The sequence below is a fragment of the Triturus cristatus genome, chromosome 6, assembly GCF_964204655.1.
Source record: "Triturus cristatus chromosome 6, aTriCri1.1, whole genome shotgun sequence".
Lineage (NCBI taxonomy): Eukaryota > Metazoa > Chordata > Amphibia > Caudata > Salamandridae > Triturus > Triturus cristatus.
Window position 1 is genome coordinate 1,771,898,912 of NC_140589.1, and position 12,762 is coordinate 1,771,911,673.

A 12,762-nucleotide genomic window follows, 5' to 3' on the forward strand; every position below is an offset into this window, starting at 1 on the left:
AGCGCCGCACTGAAGCGCCGGCCACGCGTGTGTGCTGGACCGTGGCCGGGAGCTGGAGGTGAGGTGCGGTTGGGCCGTGACTGGTGCCGGCACCCCCGGTGGCGGGGGCTGGTGCTAGGAGTGTGACTGGAGGCTGTGGGGGCCATCCCCAGCGGGCGAGGACTGTCATCGGTGCCGGCTGTGGATGGGGCCCGGCCTGGAGAGCGAATCCCTACGCTGCTGTTGTGGGGCCCGGGTGCTGGGCGGCCGAGTTCCTCCCGTGTGGCTGCCAGTCCGGTTAACGAGTAGGGGATCGCACGTCTGGAGACACCTGGAGCGTCGGCCCTGGTTGGCTGGGGGGTGCCCCCAATTCTGATTCGGCGTTCAGGCGGGCGAGTGGTACAGTGACCTGAGGTGCATTGGCGGACCCCGGTGGTGCGCGGCTCTCCTGGGCCCGGCCTGGCTCTTCGCGGCCGATTGGTCGGCGAATCACCTAGAGAAGCGGCACCTGACTCCCTGGGCTAGTGACACGACTGGAGTGCCGTGATCCTTGGTACAGTGTCCGTGCCGGGCGGGGGAGCGAGGACCTTCCCCCCGTCGTGGTCCCGCTGCTGGGAGTCTGGACCCGGGAGAAGGGTCCCTGTGGCTGAAGCGCAGCCTGCGAAAACCGACAGGCCGAGTGGCAGTGACCACGGCAGGCGGCGGGGAGTAGCGGCTGCGCCTGGAGGTGGAAGAGTGCCGACGGCGGCGGGACTATGGCGTCCGGGCGGAGTGGCAAGTCAGCGGCACAGACGAAACTGGAGAATTTCGCTTGGAAGCAGCAGCAGAGCGGAGAGCGAACTGTGGCGCCGGACGCAGATGGCAAGGTGGAGCCGACTAACAAGGACCTCATGGATGTGCTTACGGCAATCAAGGCGTCTTTGGAGACACTCAGACACGGTGGCCACGGATGTGGGACTGATCCGAGAGGACGTTAGGAAGATCGCCGACCGGGTGGGTGCAGTGGAGACCATCACCAAGGATCTCAATAGCGACACCACCATTCTAAAGCGAGAGGTGGCTGACCTATGTGCGTCCCACGATCTATTCACTCGGCAACTGGACGATTATGAAGGCAGGATGCGTCGCAACACCGTCCGCATTATTGGTGTCCGGGAGCGGGCGGAGGGGCCGGCGGCGGACCTCTTTGTCGAGGAGCTGGTCCTCACGTGCCTACAGCCCCATGGACTCTCCAAATGTTTCTCGATCGAAAGGGCCCATCGGGTGCCGGGTGGCCGCCCGCGGCCGGGGGCGCCGCCGCGTCCACTGCTTGCCCGAGTGTTTAACTTCCGCGACCGAGATGTCATTCTCCAAACCGCAAGGACTGCATACATGGCTAAGGTAGGGTGGACGTGGGGGGGCCGTGGTTTGTTTGAGTGGATACATCCAGAATGTACTGGGGACTTTCCTCGTTGGGGATGTGTGGGTCGGGGGTGGCGGGTTATTGAGTAACGACAGATTAGATGTTGGGAGTGGAGCGGCACACGTTTCCTCGAGTTGTTCAGGGGGGGTGACAGGCGCTCTGCATGTTGGGGGTGGCGGGCGGTTTTAGTCCCGTTGTGCAGGGAGGCAGGGTGGGGGGTAGATTCCTATGGTTTTTGCTTGGTTTGAGTTGAGTTGTTGGGGGAGGGGTTTTGATTGTTCCTTACCAGCAGGGCTGAATGTCAGGCTCTATCCTAGGGTCGTGCGGGGTACTTACCCCCAGATTATTGGTCACATTTTCTCCTTCCTCGTGCAGGCCAGTAGGACTCCGACCGCTGTTTCTATCGCCAGAGATGCAGGGCGTCCTTGGGTGGGCAAATCCGCACATTCTATCGTCTTACTGTTAAGGTCTCATGGTAGTGAGTCGGAGACTTAACCTTATGACCTGGAACGTTAACGGGCTGGGGGACAAGCTAAAACGGGGCATAGTAACACAATACATCCACAGGCATCACCTAGACCTGGTGCTGTTCCAAGAAACTCACCTTATTGGCAACTCTTGCAAGGCCCTGGACAGAAAGGGATACCGGATGGTGGCACATTCAGGTTTCACTTCGGGGTCCAGGGGAGTGGGCATCCTCCTACGTAAGGGTTGCCCCTATGTGATTCACACTATCTGGACCGAACCCCTGGGTAGATATGTCGCCTGCTCAGGTAGCTGGGAGGGACGGATTCTCAATGTGCTCTCAGTGTACGCCCCGCAGGGCCTTCAACGTTAGACCTTGGCAGACGTGGGGACGTTCCTGGTGACCTTGCCCGAGGGTGTCCTGGTGATGGGCGGGGACTTTAATTTGGCGTTGGACGGCGCTGTGGACCGCGCCCCACCTCGACGAGACGCACCACAGGGCTCACAACTACGTAATTTTACTGACGCCGTGGGGCTGGTGGATGTTTGGAGGTGGTCGCATCCCCGGGAAACGTTCCATTCTTTCCAGTCCGGGGTTCATGGCAGTCAGTCACGGCTGGACTACCTATTCACCCAGGCACAACACATCCAACACTTTACTGAGTCAGGGTATTTAGCGCGGGGCATATCCGACCACTCCCCGGTAACGGCTACATATGGAGCCCAGGGGGCAAGGCAGCCGGGCCCCATTAGGATCCAACCATGGTTATTGAAGATCCCTCATATAAGGGATTCCTTGAAGCAGGATACTGACAATTATTTTGCAGAAAACACTGGGTCGGTGGCGTCGGCGATCACACTTTGGGGCGCTTACGGGGCAGTAATTAAGGGATGGGCGCTCTCCGCGATGGTGGGCCACAGGGCTGAACGCAGGCGTAGAGTTGGTGAGCTCGAGACTGACATACTTCGCCTTGAGCACGAAGTTTCGCAGAACATGTCCCCTGAGACTCGACACACGCTAAATGTCAAGCGGCTAGACTATAGGCAGCTGCTCCTCGAAGACGCTACTCAGCGCGCCCTTGCTACCAGACATAGAATTTATGAGTTAGGGGAACGTACTGGGAAACTGTTGGCATGGCTGGAGCGCACGGAGGCGGCGGCGAGGTGGGTCGGTGCGATTAAGGGGCCGGACGGTGTACTGATCACTGATCCTCGAAACATCGCCGAGACCTTTGCTGCGTATTATGAACAGATCTACGATCCGCCGCAGCACTCGCAAGCAAGGTGGGCACCAGACCTCCTGGCTACTATTGAAGTCCAGGTTGTCCCGCAGCAAGATAGGGAGGTGTTGGAGGCGGAACTCTCGATTGAGGAGATCCAAAAAGCCATACGCGACACCCGGTCCGGAAAGGCAATGGGCCCTAATGGTCTTCCGATAGAACTCCTGAAATCTATGGCCGTGAGGGTGGCACCCTATTTATTGAACTTGTATAATGAGTGTTACGAGACTGGCACCCTCCCAATAGATATTCGTACCGCCACAATAGTGGTTATCCATAAGCCGGGTAAAGCAGCAGATGACTGCGCGTCGTACCGGCCTATCTCCTTAATTACCGTGGAGGCCAAGGTATTGGCCAAAGTGCTGGCTAATCGTTTGCTTCCGTATCTGCCCGCCTTGATCCACCCAGATCAATCGGGATTCATGCCTGGCCGTAACACGGCACGAAATCTTCGTCGGGTGCATGGAGCGCTGGGACGGGCCGCCACTCTTCAGGAAGAGGCGCTTCTACTCGCGCTCGACGCTAAGATGGCATTCGATACTGTGGCTTGGGAGTACCTCTTCGCGGTCCTGGCCCGGATTGGATTAGGGCCCCGGTTGATCGGCTGGATCAGACTCTTATATCGGCTACCGTTGGCCCATGTCTCTGTTAACAATCACCGATCGGGCTCATTTTCCCTATACCGTGGCACGAGACAGGGTTGTCCGCTGTCGCCGCTTCTCTTTGCTTTGGCCTTGGAGCCCCTCGCGGTCTGGATCAGGGGTGATCCGGAAATTAGAGGCTTCGAGTGTACGCCGGAACACGAAGATCGTATATCCTTATACGCCGATGATATCTTGCTGTATTTGGCCTCCCCGGCCCGCTCTATTCGTCGGGTTCTCCACATCTTCCATATCTTTGGGGCCCACTCCGGTTACCAGATTAACTGGTCCAAATCCCAGATGTACCCGCTATGGGGCGACCCTCCCAATAGTCCCAGAGGATACACCATACCGGTGGTGCCGCAGGGTTTCCTATACCTCGGTATCCATATAACATTAGACCCCACATTGTTCTATGATCGCAATCTACTGGGCCCGCTCCTGAGATTCAAAGCGGATGTGGTCCACTGGAAAACGCTGCCCCTCACGCTATTGGGGCGGGCATCGCTATTTAAGATGCTGGCTCTTCCACGCTTTCTCTACGCATTACAAAATGCGCCTCACCCGATTCCAGAGTCGTATTTTTTACAGATCGACGCTGCCATTAGAGACTTGTTGTGGGATGGGGGACAGCCTCGGATCGCGACGCAAAAATTGACTATGGGGTGGTATGATGGCGGAATAGGATTGCCGGACCTGCAACTCTACTACCAGGCATCGCAATTGGTAGCAATTAACCAGTGGGTGTTCGGGTCCCATGATGATCCCAATTTCCGCACCGATCGATGGCTCCTGGGGAGGGGGGGATACAATAGGGCTTTGTATTCCAACTATAAAAAACTCAATCTCACTGGTCCAACGGCCCGGACGGTGGAGATATGGCACAGACTCCAGCGACGCATGGGGTGGTATGGGCGGTTGACTAAGGCTACCCCCTGGGAACCTGATTGTCTGGGAAGGTTGAGTACCTGCGCAGGGTTCGACAAGTGGGACTTAATTGGTATCGCGACTGTGGGAGATATGTGGATCAAGGGTAGGCAGGCGACATTTGCGGAGCTCCAACTCAAGTACCAACTTGCCCCGTCGGAGTACTTTCGTTACCTTCAAATAAGTCACGCTATTGACGGCGCCCTTCCTGATGACGCTCCTCTCCCGGCTTATTCTCCTTTAGAGGACCGACTGATGTTGGACCCAATGGACCGCAAGGCTATCTCCCTGACATACAAAAAGTTGATCAATAATAGGACCGACCCGTTGCAGAAAGTTAGAGCTCGCTGGGAGACTGATCTGGGGGACTTGGCGGACGAGGACTGGACGGAGGCGTTGGCTTCCCCTAGGGAGGTGGCTATGCCAATGCGACTCCGCCTGGTGCAGATTAAAATCTTACACCGTGTATATTTTGACGCTGAATTGCTTTGTAAACTAGGAAAGAGAGCGGATGTGCTCTGTTTGCGGCAATGTCACCAGATAGGGACATTTCTACATATTCTATGGGCATGCCCCCACGTCCAGCACTATTGGGCTGACGTCACCCGTCAGATGGCGCGGACCATTGACAAGCCCCTGACCCCCTCTCCCCAGCTCTACCTCCTCAACATCTGGGACACCACAGACCTGACTCAGGCAGAGCAGGAATGGTCGGCCATGGGGTGGGCCATCGCAAAGAGGAACATTGCCCAGAAGTGGGGGGGTGGACACGGTGCCGCAGCTGCGAACCTGGGCCACGGATATGGATCAGGCCATGGTGGCGGAGAAAACAGTATATAAGAATCGAGGGTGCCCCAGGAAATGGGATCATAAGTGGGGACGCTGGAACAAATATCGGGGGGACATTTGTATTTCTCCCACTGTTGAACTGAGGAGGGAAAGACTGGCGGCATTGAACGCAGCTGGGGCAACCGAGGTGACCTGAGGCCCCTGAGTCACAAGGTATATGCTGTAGAGAAGGGGTTCCCCGATCCCTGTGTATGCGTGAGTCCATCTATGGGTTGCTGTGCTAGTGGATTTGACAGGAGGTGGACGGCCCTGCAAGCGGGGTCTGTACTCCCCAGTGTCCGTGTGTATACACAGTGGGGAAGTGAGGGGACGGGGCCTGAGTTGACGTGTGCAAACACGCCCTGTGGCGCGTTTTAAGAGGTAGTTTTATTCCCCTGCCCTATTATATACTAGGGGCTTACAGAGGAGGTCATGCTGATCACAAGGGGACCCCAACGCATAGTGTTCCCTAGTGTATGTAGGTGTTTTCACTGTATTCTGAGTGTCTTTTAACATAGCACTGGCTCTAGGACTGGTTAGTCAGACTCAGTTACCACCAGTATCCGTCTGAAAAAGTTGAGGGTACAGGATGATTTTGCAACAAGGCTTCTTTCTGCTCTTCTGTTTATTCTTTCTGCACGTTATCCTTCTTCCTGCACTTTTCTTCGTCTTTGAGGACTTCTGTTGCTTCTTTCTGCATTTCTTTTTTTTCTCTCTGTGCGTTTTTTCTTCTTTCTTCACATGTCCTATCTCTGTAGGCATAGTTAGAAATTAGCATTTAAAAAACCTTTGAAATTCACTGAAAAAACCATAGGTTTCAGGCACGTTATAGTTCGGAATTAGATTTTAAAAACTTTAGAAATTCACTGAAAAAACCATAGGTTTCAGGGGCGTTATAGTTAGCTGGACTTTTCACTCGTACAAAACCATTGAAATTCCCCCGTTATAGTTAGTTCAGCTAACAATAACTCGCACGCCCGCAATGCACTGCTGATGACGTCACATATTACATCACTCATGACATGGTCAGTGACATCACTCATGTTATCACTGATGACATCTCAAATGACATCACTGATGACATCATCCTTGTGATAGAGTGGCAGACCTCCTCTCCCCCTAATAAAACCTTTGATACACACATTCAAAAATAGAAACTAAAATTTTCAAAACAATGGACATACCAATATCAGTTACAACAACCTATTCAGTAATTCTAAGATCCACATACACATCCACTCATTCACCAACAGTCCTATACAGTCACTCATACATGTAGTCACTCATCATATGTACTCATACACCTATACATCCTGTTACACAAAGCCACTCATCCATAGTTACTCACACACAGTCACTCATGCTAATATAGAATCAAATATCCATTTACTTGCATATAGTTATACACACACACCAGCACACTTACTTCTACAGAAACTTACACATACTTAGTCTTTTAAACAATTACTTATAGAAACACATACTTATTCATACAGGAACTCTTTCAATCTCTCACTCTCACATATACTCACTTAGATACACCAATAGTCACATATACTAGTTTAAAACATATGTAGTTACTCATAAAGACACTATTGAGACAGTCATTCACTCACTAACACACCCATGCACACACTCATCCACCCATACAGTCCTGCACACATGCTGTCTTCAACACATACAAAGAGTGAGTCACTCATTCATGCACCTATGCACTACGTAATACCCCCCACTGAACCATACAGACACTCAGACACTCATACTGATAATCAAAAAACCAACTAATAACCTATATAGACACTCATGTAGCTACTCACCAACTCATGCAGCCACTTTTACACAAAGTGAGAGACTGATACAGATATTTACATATTTAAACATTACTCACTAAGCCATGTATTCACTAAGATACACTTAATCAGTCAGTTATACAATCAATTTTTCAAAAACAAATCATCCATTTAGACACTTATATACCCATTTATTCTTCCATTGACCTTGAGATATACATATATAAAACATATGTAATTTTCAGAAAAACACACATTCACTGGATGATGTCATCAGTGATGTCATTTGAGATGTCATGAGTGATATCACTGACCATGTCATGAGTGATGTAATATGTGACGTCATCAGCAGTGCATTGCGGGCGCGCGAGTTATAGTTAGCTGAACTAACTATAACGAGGGAATTTCAATGGTTTTGTACGAGTGAAAAGTCCAGCTAACTAGAACGCCCCTGAAACCTATGTTTTTTTCAGTGAATTTCTAAGGTTTTTTAAATGCTAATTCCTAATTATAACGTGCCTGAAACCTATGTTTTTTTCAGTAAATATATATATACATACACACACACACACACTGAATAAACAGAGGTTAGAGGGACATTCTAGTAAGGTTCTGAATTAACTCACACAAAACCATAGAAATTCAGAAGTTATAGTTAGCACACCTAACTAGAAACTCACTGATGACATCTTTCAGTCAGTACAAGTGTGTAAAAAAATGTTTATGAAAGTTAAAGATAGATAATAAGCTACTGCATGAGTTAAATGTGTATTCTTTCAGAACTACTGATCAGTGATACTATTTGTAATGTATGTCATGTGAGTGGATGTGTGAGTGTCTGCATTTGTATGCGAGTGGCTGTGCAGTTAGTTGAGTGGCTGTGTCAGCTGTTTTGTTGAGTGAGTGGTTTTGTGTGTGGCTGTATGGGTGAACAAGTAGATGTGTGAGTAGTTCTATATGTGAGTGAGTGGATGTATGAGTAGGTGTACTGGTAAGTGGGTGTCTGTATGGGTAAGTGAGTGAATGAGCGAGTGATAGACTGAGTCTCTGTAATGTCGAGTGAGTGGCTGTGTCAGTGACGGTATGGATGAGTGAGTTTGTAACTGAATGTATGGGTGAGTGTGCACTGGTGTCAGTGACAATGTAGGTGAGTGAGTACATGTGTTAGTATATGTATGACTGAGTGGGTGTGTGAGTATCTGTGTGGGTGATGGTTGTGTTAGTTGTATGGGTGAGTGAGTGGGTGTAAAAGCTACATGGGTGAGTCAGAGTCTGGGTGGCTGTATATCTGTATGACTGGACGTTTGAGTGGCTGTATTGGTGAGAGGGTGGGTGTATGTGTGGGTGTGTGAGTGGCTCTATCAGTAGCTGTATAGCAGAATAAGTAAGTGTAATAGCGGTATAGATGACTGTGTGGCTTTCTGAATGACTATGGGTGTATAAATCAGTGTGAGTAATTGTATGGGTGAGTGAATGGTTGTATGACTGGCTGTATGAGTGAGTGAATGGCTATGTGCCTGTAACAATGAGTGAGTAGTTTTGTGAGTACTCGTATGGGTGTGAGAATGGGTACATGAATAGTTGTGTAAGTGGGTGTATGCAAGGTTTATAGGGGGGTGTGAGTGGGGTGTGCGAGTCCTTATGTGGATGAGGTCATCAGTGATGTCATTTGAGATGTCATCAGTGATATCACTGATCATGTCATGAATGATGTAATATGGGAAGTTATAAGCAGTGCATTGCAGGGGCGTAAGTTATAGTTGGGTTTGGTAACTATAACTGCTGAATTTCTATAGTTTTGTGCGAGTAAATTCAGAACCTAACTAAAACGTCCCTGTAACCTTTGTTTTTTTCAGTGAATTTCTACGTTTTTTTAATGGTAATTTCTTAACTATAATGTTCCTATAACCTTTGTTTTTTTAGTGAATTTCTAAGGTTTTTTTACATTTTATTTCCTAACTGTAACCTGTAACCTTTGACAGTGTGTGTAAGTGGCTGTATATGTTGGAGAGTGTGTGTGTGTGCGTAGCTGTAAGGATCTATGAGTGGGTGTGTGAATGGTTTTGTGGGTGTGTGAGTGGTCTTGTGGGCAAGTGAGTGGGTTTGTGGATTTGTGAGTGATTGTATGGGTGTGTGAGTGGTTATGTGGGTGTGTGTGTGTGTGGATCTGGGAGTCAATCATTCCGTATTTGTAGAGCACGCTTATCACCACGAGGGGCATCTGGGCCCTTCATGGGTGGAGCTATTCAAACAGCCAAGTCTTGAGGCCACTATTGAATTCGGCGAGGGAGGTGGAAGTGGATCAGGAGGACGTTTGAGGCTTTGGTGGCGAGGTGGAAGGAGGAACGTCCTCTGGCAAGAGTACAATGGATGCGGGGGACAGAGGAGAGGGCCAGGGAGGTGGACTGCTGGTGTCTGTTAGGCTGGTGGAAGGTCATGCGGTTGTTCAGGTATTGTGGTCCTCTGCTGTGGAAGGCTTTGTGGCGTGCATGAGTAGCTTGAAGTGGCATGTCTTCTTGATGGGGAGCCAGTGCAGGCTACAGAGGTGGGGACCATCTTCTAGGTTCTAAGAAAGCCAATACCACGATAGCTACTCTCCCTCCTGAAAAGACAGTAAAGTCCGTCCGACCTGAAACCAGCTTCTGAATATATATGGAGGTAAAGTCCTGCTAAACAGCCTCTCTGACACCACAATGGCCCCACAGAAAGGCATCCAACATGCAGCAGAATGTCACATCAAAGTTCTAAAGAAGTTCAACTATATTTCCCAACATTGACGTAACTACATTAGCTCTTGCATCATCTTCATCACACTCAAGACCATGAGAAACGGTACCCCCTACATTCCTGGGCAACCAAATAAGCAACTCAAGCAGATAGCACCACACCAGGAGTGACAAACCTGACAAACTGAAACACAGAAATTGAAAACAAAAAATAGGAGTCCATCACCCTTTTTTAATGAAGTTGTTTTTCTTTTGCACAGCATATCGGAAATACTGTATTATTCGAGTGACAAATGTTACCTTATGATACACGATAGCAATCTGTAGGTTCCAGCCCATTGTAGGGTATGAGGGTGAGACGGAAATCGGCGGAACAGCAACAAGGTATACTCTTGCCAGGGTCTGTGGCGAGTCTAGTTATTGTGCGGCTGACGTCTAATTGGTCCCTTTATAATGTGGGACTCTGCACGAGATACGTGTGCTATCGAAATGGTAACGGTAGGGTGCAGGGGAGGTCACGTAGGAGCATGAGCGTGGGTGGTGCACAATGTGTAGAAGGGGCGGCAATGGTTGGGAGGCGGGGTGGCGGACCCATGGGGAGGCAGCAACTGGTGGTCGTGCACTGCGCAGTTTCCTACCCGTCCAATGGCGGTGGGTGTGTGAGGGAGCCAGGGGCTTGTTTGTCCTCGGGGTGGTGGCTGGGACCGGCAGAGCAGGATGGATACAGGGGAGGGAGTGGGGCGGGCGGGGGGGGGTTGTCTGTACGTACTAGTTCTCGAAACTGCGTTAACAGTGTCCCACGCAATAGACTTTTTTTTTTTTAAGGCGATGCCTCCCTGAAGTGTAGATTGGTAATTTTAGCTTCGCCCCAACGGAGAAAAGACTTGTGCCATTGTACAGGGGAGCTCGTCAATGAGGTGTATGGGTGCGTTCAGTAAACAGCAAGGCTAAGTTCGCAAAGCGGGCCTGGACTACATGTTTCTGGTCTTGTTTATAGAACCCCAGGGATGTCGCCACCCATGTGTTCAGAAGGGTGAGTTCAGTGACTGTGGTAAGGGCATCGTGGATGGCACGCCAGAAGTGTGTCAGGGTCGGGCACACCCAGAACATATGTTGAAAGTCGGCAGTGTGGAAATGGCAACTGGGGCATGCGAGACTGGCGGTTGGACATGTGCGATTTAACTTACTGTTAGGTAGGCCCTAGGTAGCACCATATATTGAATACACTTGAATCTTGCATGACGGCAGATATTTTGAGGTGACTCAAGTGCCAGTACCCATTCTGAGTTGTGGAGCAGGCGTCCAATATCATCCTCCCACACCTGTCTGAGGGGCACTACAGCGATCCCAGTGTGTTCCCGGATGGTTTTGCTTAGCCATGTAATCAGGTGGCACCCGGAACACATGGTGTATAGGGTGTGTATGTAGCACCCCATCACCATTAACAAACCATGCATCTTGAAAAACATCCCAGGTCTGCCCAATCCACCAGTATTTCGGAAAAGATCAGCGCACACCTATTCAGATTACTTAATCGCTGACACAAGAAGAACAGACGACTTCCCAAATGCCATGCCTCATTTTAAACTGTTATAAATCATATGTTAGTGCTCAAGCCCTGCCTGTGTTTGCTGCCTAGTTATGTTGTGCTCTCAAATACAAACCTATGCATTACATATTATTTAATGTCAAAAGTACAGTTTTTTTGGTCAGTTTTATCTCACACCATTCCACCCATGCATTAGGTACAATTTTCGCCAGGGTTGTTGACATTTTCTTTCAAACTTCTTGTTAGTTCATTCACATTTTTATGAACTAAAGATGCGGAAGCATTTGGCCGAGCAATCCCTCTGGCCTTTCTATAGATTGGAATAGTACTACTCGCTAACCACGAGAGTGAGCAGTAACACGATCTAAGCCCCAGCAAATCCTTGTTGGCTTTTACTTGGAAACAGATTTGACGGTGCTTTCTAGCACTCAAGGGGGTTAAATTAGACAGAGAAATCACCCACTTTCATTGGGTTACCCTTATCATGAGCATGAGGCCAGCTTTTGTTGCACAAGGCTACCAACTTAAAAGTCGTTTCAGTCACACAAACCCATCGGTCCAGGCGGCACCAACATACAGCTCTTAAATTACCAATGTAATAATGCCCACTTTCTCTTCTTTCCCCTGTATATACAATTTTCAGCCCCAAAGGCGATGCAAATTAAACAGTAATATTTATTTTGCCAACTGATGGGCAGTTTTTCATCTGTCTTTACCATTTGGGTGTTCTTGTCTCAAACACTGGACACTTCACATCTTTGTTTGCTCTTCAACATCTCAGTCCTAAAATATGGATTTTGCATTAGCATCCCTGAAATAGGAAAGCTCAACAAAGTTGGTAAAGATAATTAATGTTTTCCAAAGCTATAAGCTACTGAAAGCTACACACCAACAAAGTTACTCAAGCTTCGCTCTCAGTAAAAACCACGGTTGACAAGTGACTAAAATGCTAACCATGGCACATTCCTCTGTCAAGAGCAGATGTACTTTTGGGGAAGATCTGCAGAGGCAAGTATAAATGAAAACTCAAGATCACACCTCACCGGTACTAAAGGCCACCATGTGATTGGCCAACAGGATATTTCACTTTAATGACCTTTATATTTATATAATATCTTCATATTGGTGAAGCAATAAAACAGACCTTATAACTTACCTTTACTCAGCTTTGTTAA